The following is a 19153-nucleotide window of genomic DNA, read 5'->3' as shown; positions in this document are numbered from 1 at the left end:
GAATAGCTGTTCTCGTGTTCTCTCGTAGAACGAAACGCGTGTTTGCTACATACGTATGTATGATCGCAGCAACCCTCATCCGGACGACCTATTTTTCAAACGTCGACATTATTGTTCTCTTCTTTTTTTTAATTGTACGATTATATTATATTGCATATATAGTTGCGTTAATAATCTGTTCTTGCGATGATTCAGATAACATTACATTTTATAAAATCTATTTCAAAAATGTTTTCTAGTTTAGATCTTTATAAAAACTTAATGTAATATATATTCAAGTTGAGAATAAGTACTCGTTCAATTAAGCTTATATTTATTTCTCTGTTGATTTCAATTAAAAAGAAAAATGTAATTTTTTTATAATGTACTCTGTAAAATTCGATCGTAGAGACTTGCGGTGCTCGAAAAAAGTACAAGAGGCTGTTGCAGGGATACTCGTGATTCGATGGACGATTAATTCGGATCGGCCGATACGGATCCGTTACGTCAGAGAGTCAAGAAGCCGAGGATCGTGATCGCGTAATATCGTCGTGACGAGAGTCGAGCCTCCGATCAAACCTCTGCACTCGTCCAAGGCCATTTTTACATAATACTTCAGAAGTACGCGATGCAAAATCGCGCGGACAAACGCACGCCATCGCAATCGGCTTCGAAGCAGAAGGTGCAAACGCGTTTGCATAACCGAGAACCTTGGACGAAGGCATTGTTTCACCGTGGAGTATCAACGCCAAAGGGGAGGGAGAGTGGAAGGACGCGAAAAAAAAAATGCGTGCGTGCAAAGCAAAACGACACTTATGCGCATCCGTGATCGCGAACGTTCGACATCACAACACAAAATGTTTGAGAAACATTAAACTAAAGTTTTATATATTCGATGAGGTACGCTCTTTTAAATCAAATAACTTTTTTAAAAAATTCCATTATTTTAAAAAGAAATTAAAATTAAATTGAGAGATATTTTCTATAATACACCAGGTATTGTAAAAACATCACAAACTTTTTAATAGCTTTATTGTATTTAGGGCCGGCTGTTCCAACTTCTTAATGGTAAACTTACCTATCAGGTAAGCACGTGCCTATCTTCTCTTTTTTTTCTAAATAAAGACAGACGCATATTCACCTGATAGATAAGTTTACCAAGAAATTGGAACAACCGGCCCTTAGAAGATCTATAAAAACTGCGACGAGGAAAACAAAGGTACATGTGGCGGGACCGGAAGTAGGGCCCCTGTCATCTCCCATAAAATTAAGGGAAGAAAAATTAGTGAATTATTCAGAATGCCGGCGAAGCCTCGATCCGGGAAACCGCCCCGAAGAAAGAACTCGCCACTAAGAGGAGGAAGATGAGGGAAAGGAGAGCGGGAGGAAGGTAGTTCATCCGCTTTTTCCCCGCTATCTCCTTTTCCGCTTGTCTTCTCTTCATTCCCGTATTACCTTACCTCTTCCCCCTTCGGCGCATAAATATGTAAATACGACTATGGACGACTCGGCGAGGCGTTAGGGATACGTCGCGCACGTCATGGAATAATTTATGATAATTTTCTGGACACTAATTCCTCGGAAAGCTGCAACAACGAGTCTCGCGAGTCGAAGCCAGGCGGAAGAGAAAAATTTTCGGAGAATAAAGGACACTGGCAGAAATGTAACCGAGGGTTTCGCCTAATTTAACGACGCTTTTCTCATGTAAATACTTGAAGAGGGGAAAGGAAGCTGCGAGAAATGGGTATTATCACGCCTGGCAACGGAAGAAAAAATAGAATGAATTTCCTCCTTCGAAGGAACGACAATTCTTTGAAGATGTTACATTTATTCCAATGACAATATTAGTAACGGATAATATATTTCATAACTTATTCTAATTTATTATAAATAAATGTGTGATAGATTATTAATGGCAATTTTATTTTTGTACTGCACCCCGTGTAGATAATAGGTTCTACGATTATGCCATCAATGGATAAGAATAGATAGAAAGGAATAGTTTTGTTAGAAAAATATTTGTAAAAATCTCTTATTATAATGCAAAAAAATGTATATGTTGTAATATAAACTTTTTCTTTTGAAATTTCGAGCAATAGTTTTTAAAAGCTAGTTATTTAAAATTAACGACTGTTCTAAGTTGCTTATAATTCAGAAACGATTGAGCGTTGAATGTTTATGCTGTTTTACTATTTCTTTAAAGTTTTATAACAGTTATGACATTTAAATATCACTATTTGAAATTCGACTTACTTAATAAAAAGAATTTTTCTGATATCTGAAGTAACGGCTGAAAGTAAAATAAGTAAGATTAGATATGTAGATTAGATCCAAAATGTTGTACTAACATTCTAAAGCATATGTTCGAAATACAGGCCTTCTCCATTTACATATGCACTTATTCCATAGATAAGACTCTTGTGGAAATGATGATTCATAAATAACTTAGAATTCTCATTTATTAACTTTAAATTGCTTTCACTTAAAAATTAATTGTCAAAAAAATTGTTTTTTCTGACACGATAAAGTCTCACGGTAAAAAGTTTTTATTATTCTAAAAATCGTGATATATTGTTATATTTATTACTCGAGACATTCAAATTTACTTTAACTATGTATTCTAGACATCGCGGGGCAGGAAAGAACTAACAATCCGCGTCGCGATTGTCTTCCCTCGTGCGTAGCCGGCATCATGCGTAACAGTAAAATGTCGGTGCGTGACGAACATCGACAGGATGGCGAGTGGCCAGAAGGCAAACATCCGAGGTGCCTTCCGATCGGAAATGCCTAAAACGAGTGTCGTGGCGAATCGAAATGACGCTAACGGTAAAATCGCCTCTCGAAACACGTCGAAACGACGGGACGTATCGATCCAGCGAGGCAGATATCGAAACCGGCATAATTTCGGGGTCCGAATCTCCATATCGTCAATACGCGAAAATGATTTCAATCTCGCGCAGAGAAAAATACCACGTCTTTAAAATTCTAAATAATTCATATAATATGTGCTTAAAACGATTGCTCCGCGCATATCATTATTATAATAGATACACGGGTGGAAGATAGCATTGAAGTGATTGGAGCCACGGGGATTACATCGATTTTAATCTCCGCCTCCCAGGAACCTCGCGCTTCTCGCCGTATCGGAGCAATTGCGCTGTCATAAGCGCGCGAATTAATTGAATCGGCGTATCGAGTAAACCGATATACGCCGATTACGTGTGGCCGCACGCGCGGGATTACAATCGGCGCAATATTATTATACGACACATGACACCGTTAGTAGACACGACACCGTATTAGAACATCGCGATATCTTTGGATATACGCGTCAGGTATGCGTGTATTTCGTACGCCTAACGCGTACGTCTCGAGATGAGGTCGCAATTGGCGATGGCGTTACGTCGCGCCCGTTCGTACCGGAAACGCATCAACCCACGCGCCAAAGGTGTGGTCTTCCGTCATCCGAAGGGACGCGCCGTACGCGCGCACCTAGATTGCGATTGCGCGCCTAACTTTTCTCTATACACAATTTGTAATTTTAAATGGGACATACTTGAAATACCTAAAAATACTCGAGATGATGAAGAGACGCGTGCTTCCTAACGGAAGTAACAAAGTATTTCGATGAATATTACGAAGGAATCGAGAGCAAACGGTATTTTTGGACGGACCGTAAATACGGCGAAAAGATTTAATCGCTATCGGCCATTCGTGGCCGATAATTGCAGGCGTCAGCGGCCGAAACCACCTGTTACTTACGACAAGTTGCAAGTTATGCCACGAGCGAGCGTGCACCCATGCGTCGCGCGCCCGTCGAAAGTAGCCACGTGCGACGATTTTAATTCTTTCCAAACTGGTTCCTGATATTCCATTAAAAAGACACGCGAAACACGATATCCTCGCGCAAGCTAAAATTTATTTTACTTACTATTATTAACTCCCTAAGTTTATTTTTATTTTCATTTCTTCCAACCATTCTTCTCCTCACTCATTATTGATCCAAGATGGGAATAAAAGAGACAATAGTAGTATAAATCAAAGATAAATCAAAGAAATTGTATCTATGAAGGTCAACAGTTCTGATTCTTTTAAAACCATGCCATGGAAAATATAGCATCTTTTCCTTCTCAACAAACCAATCGACTTACGTTTTGTAAAACATCGAATTAGTTTGTTGCACTCTCAAGAGTTCTTCATATTCTTCTTTAATTACTCTGAGAAATATGCACGCGATCATTTCAGTCAAAGCGTCGCAGGCATCCGGAAAAAAATGATACGACACCGCGAGGGAGGACGAGAAAACTTTCTCTCATGTGTTCCGGGACAAAAGCCGGAAGGTACAAGAACCAAGAGGGGTTCGAAAAGAGGCCTCTCAGCGTCTCGCTTCCGCGCGCACCAGCTCCGAAGAAGAAGTTCCTCTCGTAACGCCCCGGGGGCAACGGAAAAAGGAAGAGGAAGACGAAGAGGAGGAGAAGGAGGAAGGTTGCCTCTCTCCCTCTTTTCCCCTCTCACAATCCCTACCGTCGCCACCTTTCCCGTCGAGAACCTTACCGCCCCTGGCCTGATCGATACGTCTAGCACCTTCCCCTGCCTGCCCGTCCACCCACGCATCTCTCTCATTTTCTCTCGTACCTCTCCTCTTCTCGCTCCTCGTCTCCTCTTGGCCTCCTCTTAGTCTCCTCTACACAGCGTCCTAATCTGGCATTCGCGCACGCGCGCTTAGATTCGCGGTCCTGTTTCGCCCATTGCAGCTTTCACTAATACGAAATGTATACCGAAGTGTTTATTTAAAAAAAAATGTCCCCCGGGGGAAGTATTTTACATGTAGTCTCTTTCGCTGTAATATTCTTAGATGACAATTAGTGATTTATGCAACAATATCGTTATTTCGCGATCTAGAGAGTAAGAACAATGATTTTCAGGCTACTACTAATAAGTAGCAACGCGCAGACCCTGAGTGTGTAACTCGATTGCTTTGTTTACTCACCTCGACGTAACTAACATTACTCTTAATTACCGACACATAGATCGCGCAATAATTACCTTCACGCATGTATATACCGGGTGTGCCTCTGGTATCGCGACCTGACGGAATCACTGCGGCCGAGAGGAGGGTCGGCGTCGGTTATTGCGCGCAGGGGTACATTTTATGGGGTATAACGACTGGAGGGATGTGCGCGAGGTACTTAGGGGCCCCCGTCCGTTCGTTCCTACAGATCTTATCTAAACCGACAGCTTCCTGCCGTGTTTCGTATCGTGCGCGAGCACGCACGCACGCACGCACGCACGTATGCAATAAGATATCAAACGTAGATCGAATCCACGGTCGTCGAACTGCCATCCCCGAGAGAGAAGGAGAAGAGAGAAAGAGAAAGAGAGACGCTATCCCAATCTGTGATCACTTTCTCCCTGCATCGCGCTCGCAGTTTGTAGATTAAGCCCGATAAAGCCCGCGTGCAAATTCTAATCAGACGGATGACACTCGAGTTTTTACAGGCGGCGTCATGGCTTATACTTATATGATAATGCAAAACTCCTTTCTAGAGCAATTATAAAATTGCTGTAAATATTTAATGACTCGTGTATGTTTAATGAGATGAAACAGCCCAAGTAGAATGTTGCTCCGCGGCTCCGAAGTAATAGGATAGATATCTCTAAATATAAAATTGAATTCATTCTACTTTCACTGGCGTACAGAAAGGACCGCGCATCGTTTCTGCTCTCTTCTGCGTACGCTTATCTCGCTCTTTATGTCGCTCGCACATTTTACTAATTGCAAACCCTTGCAAATTCATCGAGCGTTTACGACGAGCCAAGCGATAAACCGCCGACAAAGTTCCATTTACCCCGCACTCTTTCCCAGCGTTAATGAAGCTACTTATCGTGCGATGGGCCAATTAAATATGCTCTCGAACCATCGTCGTCGTCGTCGTCGTCGCCGCAGTCATCTTTATCATCGAGCGACCGGCACGATTACCAGCATTTTGTGACCGGTTGAGCGCGTGTCTCGTGACACTTCCTCCAGCTGTTCTCGCTCGCCGAGGAACACGGCAGATCCGCCGCGATATTACGCGATCGTACGATCGAAGGATGATAATCGCAAGCGCGGCTGAAAGAGCGACGGTGTGGTGGCGGCGGCGGTGGCGGCGGCACGCCGAAGAACGCAGCTGCCCGCGACACATCACATCGAAATTACAATTGTGCGGGAATAATGACTGACCGGTGGCCCGTTGCAAGAGAATCGAGGGTCCCCGAGATCGTTCTCCGCGCGTACACCTTCATGCCGGTATCATTTTTCCGCGCCATCCGCCGTTGCATCCGTCCGCATTGTTCGTGTTAAAATCCCGCGGCTAGAGCGACTCACCCGCGCCACTATATGGTAATGTTATCCGCCAACGATCTATGTTTCGTGCTAATAAAGTTTGTTCCACGACACAAAAATGCCCCCGTGTTATATTAGCATACGGGCATAATTGTTGCGTTAGCATTTGCATACTACACCGAACGCAGTTCGTCATCGTGAAATATTTCTAGCGAAACAATTCGGAATTAATTTACTTGGTCGACAGCACGACGATTATTTTGATCTTTATGATTACTATTATTATTATTATTATTATTGCAATGAAAAATTCTCACAAAGGATTCTTTCAAAAAATATCGGAATGCTGAGAATAGCAAGTATCTGGCAGATACTGAATTGAGACACCGAATGTTAACAACGTGAAGCGCTCGTGACGCTCTGCGCGACACGCGAGCGAGGACGAATATCACGAGGGGTCCTGCACACGATCCGGCTGCTGCACGTGTCCGCCCTTACAAAACCTGTCCCAGAAATTACGTCGTCGACACATGGCGCGGGAAGATAAAGCCCCGCACGCGTATCCCTTGTGAAAAGAACACCGCCATCGGCGAATCGGCAAAAACGGAATGATTTTCGCGTCCATAGGACAACAAATCCTCCGAGAATGTTCGGGGAGATGATGAAAACACGAATAATTGAACGAAACTACGCCAACAAAAATATGCTCTAATGATACAATTATATAATTACGTCTAAATATTCGATTTCCCGGAAACATGCATGTTATAAAACCGTATGGTCATCAACGGTAGCCTCAAGATATAATGCGAGGAAATTGCAAATTGCAAATATTCTTCTTTTATTCAATTGCATTTCGACATAAATCTTGTAATATTTCTCTATTGCGCGAATATCGACTCCGAGAATAATTGGATTTGCATATGTTAGCATCTGTCGCGCTGATTTCGGTGAAATCATATTACAGGAACAAGCAGGATGTCGCACGAGTGGGAGAAGCGAGCGATCGAACGATAGATTTCACGGAGAAAAGGGAGGTAATGGAAGATGAAAGAGAAGAGGAGAAGTGACGCTGCTCTGTCGGGGAATAGAATCGCGACTGTAACCCTCGAAATTAAAATAATTCGCTTGAACGGGGAAGCGAGGGAGGAAGGACGGACGGGTCTTTCCCCTCGTAACAACGCGTGGGAAATCTCGGCTTGTTAATCCCCGGCATCGTTCGTCCGTAATGGAAGTGCATCAAGGTACAGTAACAACCATCGGCGCGGTGATTCCCGAAACGGTGATTGATAATAAATGTCCGACGCAAATCAAATTTTCGTTGATAACAGCGGAGGCTGCACGTCACTCCTACTCGACTAAACTAGCGGTATTGTGAAACGCGAATGATTTATGGTTCCTTATTAGAAATTAGTATCGACAATGCAGGGTGATTCTAAAATTACGGTTGACCTTCTTAAATCGTGAATACGTACAAATTAACTATTGAACCAGAATGATGATAATATAATGATATAAAATTGATGAAATTTCTTTGATTCAAAAATACATTTTCGTAGAAAAAAGTGAATTATTTGTTTATAGATGCATATTTAGGTTTTTTTTAAATAAGTATCAATTCCGAATTAGCTTTAATTACATGTAATGGCATATAAATAGATATCAGCGTCGACGTTCTTCATTATTGAACTCGAATATTTATAGTTCGACAAAAAGTTCGCAATCTTAATTAAGATTTCTACTAAACTGGACTAAACTGGAGTTAATTTTTTAACAGAAATATTTAAAGGTGTCATTTTATCGCAATCTTCCAATTTTCGAGATTACATTTTTTCGTAATTAAATCTCCATAAAATACAATATTCATCAAAGAAAATTTTGTTTAACTGAAAAATAGGATTACACAGAATGGAGTTTTCATAAATTTATCTCTAAAATTTATTTCGCGCAAGAAAGACCTTTTTCAATTATTTGAAAATCATTTGATGTATTGACACTTTCATCGAGTAAATAGCTAAATAAAAAATCTATTATTAGGAAATTAAGATCGCACAAATTGTAGAACACTTATATATTATAATATATATAACACCGTCTATTAATATTTTAAGTTATTTTAAGTTTCATTAATAAATAAAAAATCATTATTCACTTATCTGCATATTTAAAAACGCAGTAGAGAACACTTTTAATCAAGTTATTCGCATTTTTATCGCATTTTAATTCAAGTTTTATGATTACGCAGACCCGATAATGAGGGTCCGATAAAGCCAACAAAACACATAAATATAATTATGTAAAGTATTGGCTCGTGGGACAAACTTTTATTACGTGAAAAATAGCTCTCTATCAATAACTCCGCGGAAGAAACGACAGTGCCTATTAATAACATCGATCGATGGAATTGCATAACGCGTTTGATTCTATGTAGTACGCTTCTTCTCGGCGATTAAAGAAGACGGCTGTGAGCACGTGTTAAAAAAAAAGGAACCGACAAAACGAGAAGCTTTCATAACGACGCGTGCGAGAAGAAAAACACACAGTGTAAACTTAAGGCGGTGCATCTTTAAATAATCTGTTGTCATTACTTTACATCTCACGTGTTTCTTCGGTTTCTTTAAATAGTTTACGCTACTTCCTACACAGGATGTAGAGCTATTGAATCCCATAAACAAAAGTTCCTCTGGTTTTCGATATTTTTATCAACTGTTAAGGAGAATTAGAAATACTTGCGATTCTATTCGCACTTATTGACGCAAATCCATTTCCAATCTACAAGTTCAAAGTAGAAAAAAACTTCCCGATGTAGCAATCATTATTGCGAAAATGCATATTTATGTAAGTTTTTCTCACGCACATGTGTTCCGCGAAGATCATCAGTTAATTTGTAATCGGTAGGGAAACTTACATTCCTGGATCATCGATGACTCATGGTAATATACCGAATAAATATCCGGTATTAAAAATAAAAAAGATTGCAATCGTTTTAAAACATGATACATATATTGATCGACAAACTTTTTGCTTGGACAAGTGTCGATACATAATCATATATAATAAATATATGCAGCGATGTCATTCCGAGCGCAGGTGGAGTATAAATGTGGTACGAATATACCGTGCTAGAACATAAACGCGGAAGCCGTGAATGAATCATTATCATAACACTTTCCTCTACTAAGAGGAATAATATCTACGGGTACAATAGCGCTGACATTTTCCCGGTGGAGATAATAGAATATGAAATTTTCCGGCCACTTTATGATCGTTATAAATATAATGCATAACGTTCGCATGATAAAATAGTTATAAAAGCTATGGAGGTTATTGTGTTTCTAACATAAAATGCAGATAGTTCAGATGTAAATTTTTATAGAAAACGAGCATGTGAGATACATAATCAGAACCAAGTCCTTCTGGGTTATAAAAACATCAAATATTCTAACATAATATGCAGATGATGTTAAATGTACGATATAAATTTAAATAAAAATTTTATAGAGAAAGAGATATAATTAAAATTTATAAAGCAGTGAATTTTTCCAACCAAGTTCTCTTTGATTGTATTACAGAAATGCCAATCAAGGTGAAGCTCTCACAAATTACTCCTGCAAGAACATGTGGGTTATCAGTTAAAGCCTCGTCATTGTTCGCCCACGTGCAAACTGCAAACCAGGAATCCTGATATTGTCGGTGCAAGTGCGTGCGCGCGCACGCATACATACGCACGACATATACACGCAGGAAGACACACCATACGTGCGAATAAACGGGCGCCCACCCATGCGCGTGTTCTATGCATAGCCAATCGGCAGTCATTAAATTAGCCACCCCCTGCGGTGACGTCTCCCCTCGCCCTCACATCATTTTCCTCGCAGTATCGGTCCTAAAGCCGCTTCTTCTCTCCCTCTTCCCTTCGCTCTCTTTCTCGCGCCTTTCTCCCGAGCTACAGATCCCACTGACAAATCTCTCCCTCGTGCTACCCTTGCCTGCAACCCTTTTGTCGCGAGTCTCTAGGGACGGTCGAGATGCACCGAGCGATACTCTCTTCGTTTATCCCAGACCACTGTGCATATTCTATATGCTCACTACCCGAAATGACAATTATAAAAGCATCCCCTTATTTTATATAATTGCTGCAAGTGCATTTTTGTTTCATAAATAATATTTTAAATAAATGAAAAAGTATAAAAAAGATCCTACTTTATATGTAATTATATTTTAATTTAATTTTAATTTAATATGTAATTACTTTATATAAAATAAAATTTTGTAGATTTATAATGCATCCTATATGAATTTCCATACTTTTTGAGATACGCGGTAGAGTCGTTTTCATTCCAAATAAAATTTGAGTACATAAGAATGGGAACGGAAAAGGCGACATTTAACTTTATCAACATTGCAACGATAGATTCGATCGTGGGGCGAAACCGTGATGGTTAGAAGGGGGGCCTTCCTCTCATGTGCGTTTACACACGTCACGTATGACTCATATAGCGCATTGTAACCGGGGGGTTAACCCCCCTCAAATCCGTCGCCTCTGGACCGAATCACATGGCGCAGCTAACGATGAGTGACGATAGCCAGGCAGCAGCTTGAAATCCCATTTGGGATGTCCTGCGGCGCTCGTGTGCGTTCTAGACACGGAATCATGAACTAGAAAAATCTTTACTCAACTCCGACACGTTCTACAAATACGAAAATACGAAATGTAGAGTGATACGTAAGTAATGTGCTTGCAGCGAATTGTAAACCATAGCTCAAAAAGCTTTAAAAAATTTTTCAAGTTTAATTATCAAAATTGTAACTATTACTCTCAAAACGTGTAAATTCAAGTTTAGCAAGATATCCATCTGTTAAATGTACTTCAAAGTTACAACATAAGATTCATCTTTTTGATTTGACAAGTTCAAATAAAAAAAAAAACCATGAGACCTTTTCGCCTGCTCGAAAAGACGAAACGACAATAGAATGAACGAGAAAATATTACAACCGGAGAAACCACAAATTCGGGACGTGTGGCTTACTCGCAACACATAAGACACCGTTCGCCACAAGATACCGAATTATGCGCGATCATTTTTTAGGGTTTGCGTGACGCCCGCAGGGTACGGTCCCGCAATAGCGCCCAGGAGTGCACGAGTGTGCACAAACACACACATGCGTATGCAACAAGCCGAAAATTCGACGATGCAGGTATCGTCCTCTCGAAAATCATCTGGCGCGAGTTGCGACATACAGGATTATGAAGGTGCTCGCAGAACAAGGCGAGGAGCTAGGCGAGCGCGAGAAGGGAGACAGACAGGAGGCGGAGGGGAGAGCCGGAAAGAAGAAAATGGAAGGGACCGGGGTTGCAAGGTGCGGCGCGAGACCAGGTGTCGGTTTAATATCACGGTGCTTCTCTCTCTTTCTCCTTCCCTCCCGCCTACTCGCCTACTCGCTATTACTTGGTACCTGCAATTTGATTGTCAGTGATCTCACTTTCAACGCGAGCAAACACCCGCTGCTCCTCGTCGGGATCGCGGCGTTAATAAAAGATAGCATCGCGACTTTAACTTCGATGCGATCCCGTTGTAACGTTGAAGGCCGGTAACAAACGCGTTGATCGTTCGATACAACATGATAAAGAAAACAAATCGTGGTGCACAGAATAGAAGTGCGAAGCACCTAAGCATAAAAAACAATTATTCTAAACCTTTGAACTTTTAAAGATATATAGATATTTCCATTTTTTTAAAAACGCGAGAAGAAATACAATGATTATATCTTCTTATACTCTTTAGATGTACGTTTTTTGAACTCCCTTGCAGCACTAACTAGGTAAGTGCATTAATTTCTGTCTGGCGAAATAAGGATATCTAAGAAGTAAGAATCGTGACTTTGTCAGTGACAAACGGGACAAAGCCGCTGAAACAACTTTGCGATGGCCGACTTCGATATTGCACGACGACGGTATCGAGAAACCGGGGGCTGGGAGAACTTTTGCGTTCGGCTGTACATACTATGCCGAGGTCCATATCGAACGGCCTATATCGATTAGTTGTGTCCAAAGGCCAGCCTCCTAGGGCAGAACACTTTTCAGGGCGAGAGGGTGCCCCCTTTCTCTGTTGCACGTCCGCTCCACTCGCCTTACACGAGCAAGAACGAAAAAAAACGAAAAGGTAACACGAGAGGGACAGAGAGAAGAAGAGCAGGCGACAAGGGTGCCGTGATATATCCTACACACGTCCCAGACTCGATGGATCGTTCTAGTGTGACGTAATTTTTTATGCTTCTCGGACACAATCTTGGACATCAAATGTGCTCTCGTCTGGTTTTAACGTTAAATCAATGCTCCAACGATTTCGATACACATTAATGTACAGGGTACATAAATCAATTTGTTAACGTTTTACTTTAAAATCTATTTAAGATTTCTTTGTGTGCATATCATTAAAATGTTAGATTTAATATTTCGCAATTTTGCGATTTACAATTGCTGCAAATTAAAATGTTTCTCAGTTTTTCTATTTCTTAAGATTATTAAAACATCGATTTTATTTATATTCTGAGAAAGTAAGACAATGTTAAAAGATACTTTACACAATAAACATTTACAAATTCTCACCGCAGTGATAATCATTACTATATTGAGATTCGCGTTCAATGAAACTCACTGAAAGATCATCGTGCTTCCCAGTGGCACGCGGTTTATTAAATTCCTGTGGAGGTACGTTCTGAGATAAAAGGGAGGGAACAAAGCAGCGGAAAATGTTTAACGCAATCGTGGTTGCGAAAGAATTATAATCGACGTGATGAACCAAAGCAATCAGAAGAAGTATAGAGTAAAATGCAAAACAGTTTCCTTTTTTATTATTAAAACAATAATAAAAATATAAATCGACATATATTCATACATATTGAATAATTTCCAATATTTTAATAATTACGTTTTGATATTAAAGTTACATTGAACCAAAACTGAGAAGAGCGTTTTCAAGAAACTTTCTTCCGCTTTCGATGAGTAACCGACCAGTAAACTCATTGGCGTTTCATTCGCCGCCTGTTCGGATCTTTCGCCGGATGCTGCGCTTTTGTGAAGATCGGCCAACTGGCACGGTCAACAGAAGATAATAGTTCATAAAAGAACCGACAGGTTGCTGTTGGGTTTGCGGTCGAAAAAGCGGATATCGCAAGTACTGGTTGTGAAATAATATTTAGAATACTCATGCCCAATTACTCGCGAATGACAGGTGTTTTCTTTCTCCTGTCAAAGTGACGAAGAGGTTTCGGAAACGGTAGACTGCGGTTTATCCAAATGTGTCATTTAAAATAATCATACATATCATCTCTTTGACCCATTTGCTGAATATGACGTGTGGTAATTAGTAAGAGATGACAAATCATAAGTTAAAGGTATACGCAAGTTTAGCAGAAGAGTAAAGAAATTTATCAGCGGAAGAAAAACTATTTGAATCGTACAAAAAAAAAGATCATCAGTCGCAAATGGCAATTTTTAAATATGATATCATATACTAACTTAACAATTCAAGAGAAAAGAAATATACTGACACAGAACATTCAACCCTTACGAACGTTATTTTGATTGTATTTCTTTGCGCGAGTGATAGTGAGAGAGAAAATACAATTTCTTGATGACAAAAAGATGATATACTTGTAAAATGAAACTAAGTGGTACTTCGCGGCACGAAAACTCTGTTTCTCGAGCACGTACGCGAATGGAAACAGAAAAAACGCATAACATAAACACACACACATGCAATACACATGCGCGTGACGATAATTTAGACCTGACGAGCCGCAGGCACGAATTGAGATAAGTGCATACGATAAGGGGCATTCGTATTGTGCGCCGAAAAGAGGACTACCTCACGAGACGACGAAATGCCGGCGAGGTCACGGCGGCGTGAAAGAAAAAAGCGAGAGTGCTGGAGAATTTTTACGACGTGTGCCGTTGATAACGAATTTGTCAAGGGCTACGACCGCGCGAATTTGCCGCCACCGGTAGTTTGCCGATTCGCGAAAAAACTCGCGCCTCGGCAACGACGTAACGCCGCGAGCGCGTACTGATATCGCGAATAAACATTCTTCGCACGAACCCTTCAAAACACGCACGCACTCTCGACTTGTTTGTCCAAATCGAAAAACGAAGTTCAATCACCCAAGAACGATGCAACGCTTACACGAATTCCTTTCACCTTTCCTCTTGAATGTGCTCCAGTTTCATAATTGTCATATAATTATCTTCATCTTTCAATGTAAAATTTTTTTTTTAACATAAAATTACAAAATTGCTTCTTTCGTGTAATAATTATATATTTCTTTTTTATCATAAATATTTTGAGAAGAGAACGTGATACACAAAATCAGGAAAAAAAGATTTCAATGCTGTGTTATCAGAAATTACACTGGTTTCAGTTAAATTTATCAGTATCAAAATTTGATACTAAATAACGGTGAACACCTAATTTATGATACATCGTACCAATACGTATAATTAATGCACGAAACAAGACCATTTTAACCACTGGACCACGCATTATGAAGTCGATAATTAATGCAATCCACAAATTTTAGTAAATCGCTATCCTGGTGCAATTATTACGAATGATACATTACGCCGTGCAATGACAGTTTAAGAACAGAACGGCTCAAAGAATAACTCTTTCCTTTCGTAGGGCATTTAAAGTATCCTTCCTGATGCCGGTCTCGGACCGCCGAAGGAAACGGCCGGATGAAGGCAAAAGGACTCGCAGAAGGGGCGGGTCTAAATGACGAAACCAGTTTTAGGGAGCGTAAGAGTAGTAGTGTCGGGGAACCTGATCCGGTGCGATCCACTGGTGATATCCTTTTGGTATATGAACCATCGCCATGAGTTACCGAACCGCAACACTTAAACCGCCCAAGTAAACTCCCCGAGGAAAGATACAAAGTAAGGAACGGGTGAGACTGGCAAAGAGAGATAGCGAAGGGAGAGGAAAAAGGGAAAGAAACAGGAAAGGAGAAGAAAAACAGGGATAATATGAAATGTCAGATTTATTATGTCTTTTGTGATAAAATTCCTTTGAACACGCGATTCTAATAACACATATAAATTTGTCTCGAAAAAAAAATAATTGTAAAAGAGCGTGCAAATGTGCGTGTTGGTTATATTTCGCGGAAGAATGAAAGGACGGAATTCTAGGCGAAAGAATATTTTCAGAAGTGCAAGACATGTGAAAATCAAAAAGAGAGAGATAAAATGAAAACCTGCAAGTGCATTATCCATGATATGCATCACATACGCGCGATCTATGCGGAAGACAAGTTCTTTGTCTTTGCTATTTTCGCTTTGGTATTATTATTTCGCCCACGCACAACGCCGTGATGATAATAGCGTTTTCAACTGGAGATAATCATTACTTCTTAATATTAATTGTAACTCATCCGCAGAATAACGAGTTATCTCGACATTAAACCTGAGTTATGATTTTTATGAAATTTGTAGACGGGCCTTAATAGATTTATCGTCAAACTACTCCGTTTTGCCTTCAATTAAAGTAATCAATTAAAACTATATACATTTCGCGATAATTTCCAAACCAGATATAAACATTAATAATATTCCAATTCTGATATAACTAATATAAATGTTCATTAACAATGTAAATGATAATATTTCATATTAATCTGATACGATATTGATATGATTTAAATATTAAACGTTTAGTTATAGTTTAAAAACATGGACCTAAAGCAAAGTGCTGAAAAACGCATGGAAGAAGAGATTGTGCTTTACGATAATTCATAAAAGCATTTTTAAATGAAAATAACGTGAATGCGACTTTGCGATCGCGAAGATTCCCGTACGAAATGCGTCGCTCGTGCGGCTTTCAGAGGACTCGTCTTCCGCGCGTTCGAAGGAGTCGAGTCCTGTCGGCGGACTTAAGGTCCCGAGAGCGAGTTTTGCAGCGACGATCCACTGCCTTCCCCCTCCCCTCCCTCTCCCGGTCTCGGCAGATCCTTTTTGCAATTAAAAAACCGGATGGACGGGTTCCAGCCACGGACATTCCGCAAATTCTGACCGCGAAATCGAGCGTAGAGACCGGACCGGATGGAGAGACGCGGAGACTCTCTTGGAGAATAAATAGCGGTGTTAGGGAGACTCCCCTCCCTTCCTCAACCTGCATCCCTTCTGATCCTCCCACCATTTTGGCGAGAGTCCTTTCTCGCCTCGTCGTCCTGCCATTCCCGGTTTGCGAGAGCGGAGATCAAGCTTCTCCTCGAGAACGTCCGCAGTCTCCATCTATAAGCGCTTGGGTTTGGATTATCGGAACGCTTCCGACCTCGCGTCGACGGGAAGCAGGAGGGAGGGAGGGAGGGAGGGGGAGGGAGAGAGGGAGAGAGGAAGAGAGAGAGAGAGAGAGAGAGAGAGAGAGAGAGAGAGAGAGAGAGAGAGAGAGAGAGAGAGAGAAACGGGCGAGGCGAGCAGAAAAATGGGAAAGTGACATCGGATTATCCCGCGAGGGGATATCTGAACTTTGAATGTCTTCAGCGACACATTCGGAGCTCGATATATGGCGCGCTATATGAGAGCGATCGAGGAGAAGAAATTCGCAACAATATTTGTCATGAAACTTGAAGTGTAAGGTGACGATTGTCAATGTACCGAGAGAAACTTGAATACTGCGAATTATTCCGAATTGCACAGAACATATCGAGCTCCGAGTGTGCGCTGAATATCAAACGGCGAGTTCGATTCGCGTGATATATCATTACTTACGATGTCTATGACTCTCTCGCGCGCAAAGTTTCACTCACCTGAAACAAAAAGGAAAGATCGAACATAGTAGGTATTGCACGAACCACAAAGTAGTAAAATTATAGCGACAGCCACTTGTTTACAACTACTCGGAACAAACGAGAAGAACAAAGTCTCCACATCGTTGTCGCATATACTATATTCCGCGTATTCGATGCGCACCATGGTCAGCGCAACGAGCCTGGAGGCGCACCGTCGAGTAAACGGCGCAGAAGGAAGAGCTAGGAGGCGAGGGGAAGGTGGGAGGGATACAGTTAATTGGATCGAAGATTTCAGCCGCGGTCGACATTCCCGAAGCGAGAGGCCGGATCCCTTTGTCTAAGTTAGCAGCGGCCTGCAAAGCGCTCACCCACATTTTTCCTGTCAGCGCAATACGCGCGCGCACGCTGCATTTACGCCGCGTCTGCTCCCATTTCCGATTGTTGCGCAACGTTCGCGCAATACCGATCTACCACTCGCGCGTATCGCTTGCATTCGCCTTCGTGCGTGAACCACGCGCGGAAAGAAGTTTACGATCAAATCAAAGCAGATCCAAGCGCAAACACAGTAACGTGTTACATTATCGGGGAGAAAGCAAGTTTTTGAAGTAAAAATTATTGCTTAAATCCAAGTAAAAACTCCGAGGTGCACCGCACAATTTATGGTCAAGCATCGCCTGAGAGAATTTCCCTCGTCTATTTCTAGCATCGTGTACTGCAGGTCGGTAGTTAAAATTACATTTCCACCTTATTAATCACGGGAGGAGTAACGGAACGCGTAGGCGGGCATACGCGAGGCGATGCATAATCCGCGTGTCCGTCGCGTAAACATTTCTGCGATAACGGTGAAAGTTCAATTCCCTCGATCGCAAAGTGTATTCATCTCATTCCTAGAGAGTGAAATCGCTTCGGCAATTCTCGCGCGGCGTAGTACACTATACTGGGTCATTCCCGTGTTGAGAGCGGTGATACATCGCATGGGCGTCGCGATGGACTGCTACTCGTGCCCGTTTACTCTCCCAGGATAGGCAATAAGCTTTAAATGAAGTGCGTTGTCTTCTAGAATGAGACTTTATGGAGCAAACTTGTTGATAGCATTACATATGCAGTCTAATAATAAACTCGTTTAACTGAGCGGAAAGATTTTACGTTTGAACAGCAGTCTGACGATAATTACAACTATCGATAACACATGCGAGAAAAAATTATCCAAGTATTATTGAATATTTAATCGGAAACGTATCTGAAATATATAATATTTATCAAATATGCTGAACGTATACGTATTTTAAAGTAAAAATCAGTGGAAAATACTTTCCCCCATAAAATTTCATAACCGATAATAATAAGCTTGCGAATTAAAAGAAAATATTCCTGTCAGAATGTTTTTTTTTTTTTGTTTTGGTAAAAAGATCTTGTCGGCGCCCATGTATATATATATGCATGTAAAGAGAAGTAGGCGAACGAGCTAGAAGCGAGCTGGACGACGTCCGTGAAAGAGAGTCGGTTGCGAAAAGCAACGAGCGTCTTGCAAAATGTAAGCGCGGGCCTAGGCCTAGGTTGCAGCTGGGTAACGCGAGATAATACGTACGTACGTACAGCAGTACGTACATATAGATCCCGTATACGCGCACGTGTAAGACACATTAATCGTGACGTTCGAGGTGAGATAGGGATCTAGAGGCGAGCCGCTCTACACACGTAATCCTCGCTCCTCGTGGAAAAGAGAGAGAGAGGGAGAGAGAGAGAGAGAAAGAGATGAAATATACGCGAAGTGTTTCGTCTTTTTTCCACTCAGCTATCTTACGAGCCGTTGCAAAATGATGTCGACTAACGAAACCGCAGCGCGCAACTGCGCAACGGGATCGGTAGTTGCGAGTTCGGTATCGATGACAGCGGTTGTGTTCCACGCCGCAATGTTTAGCCGCTAAATGCCGTCTAAGTCTCATCTTACGTTAACATTGACATTCAATACGGAATAGGGGTAAGCAAAGATGAATACTTTATTCGTTAGAAACGACACGTATTCTGTTCACTCTAATGTTCTGTTCATTTGATACAAACGTA

At 41.2% G+C, this 19153-nt stretch overlaps 1 protein-coding gene and 1 long non-coding RNA gene across 2 annotated transcripts in view; both read right to left on the bottom strand.

Annotated features, from left to right (window-relative positions):
* LOC105834168 overlaps positions 1–19153 on the bottom strand; it is an 88774-nt gene that overhangs the window by 58506 nt on the left and 11115 nt on the right. The gene's annotated exons all lie outside the window — the stretch shown is intronic.
* LOC118646868 overlaps positions 321–19153 on the bottom strand; it is a 28578-nt gene continuing 9745 nt past the window's right edge. The window contains exon 2 of the long non-coding RNA XR_004964280.1: positions 321–17107. This is a non-coding gene — a long non-coding RNA (uncharacterized LOC118646868). The remainder of the gene's footprint in view (positions 17108–19153) is intronic.

Source organism: Monomorium pharaonis, chromosome 8 (genome assembly GCF_013373865.1).
Source record: "Monomorium pharaonis isolate MP-MQ-018 chromosome 8, ASM1337386v2, whole genome shotgun sequence".
Classification (NCBI taxonomy): domain Eukaryota; kingdom Metazoa; phylum Arthropoda; class Insecta; order Hymenoptera; family Formicidae; genus Monomorium; species Monomorium pharaonis.
Note: the sequence above shows the minus strand (reverse complement) of the source record. Positions and strands in the feature narration are given on the sequence as shown.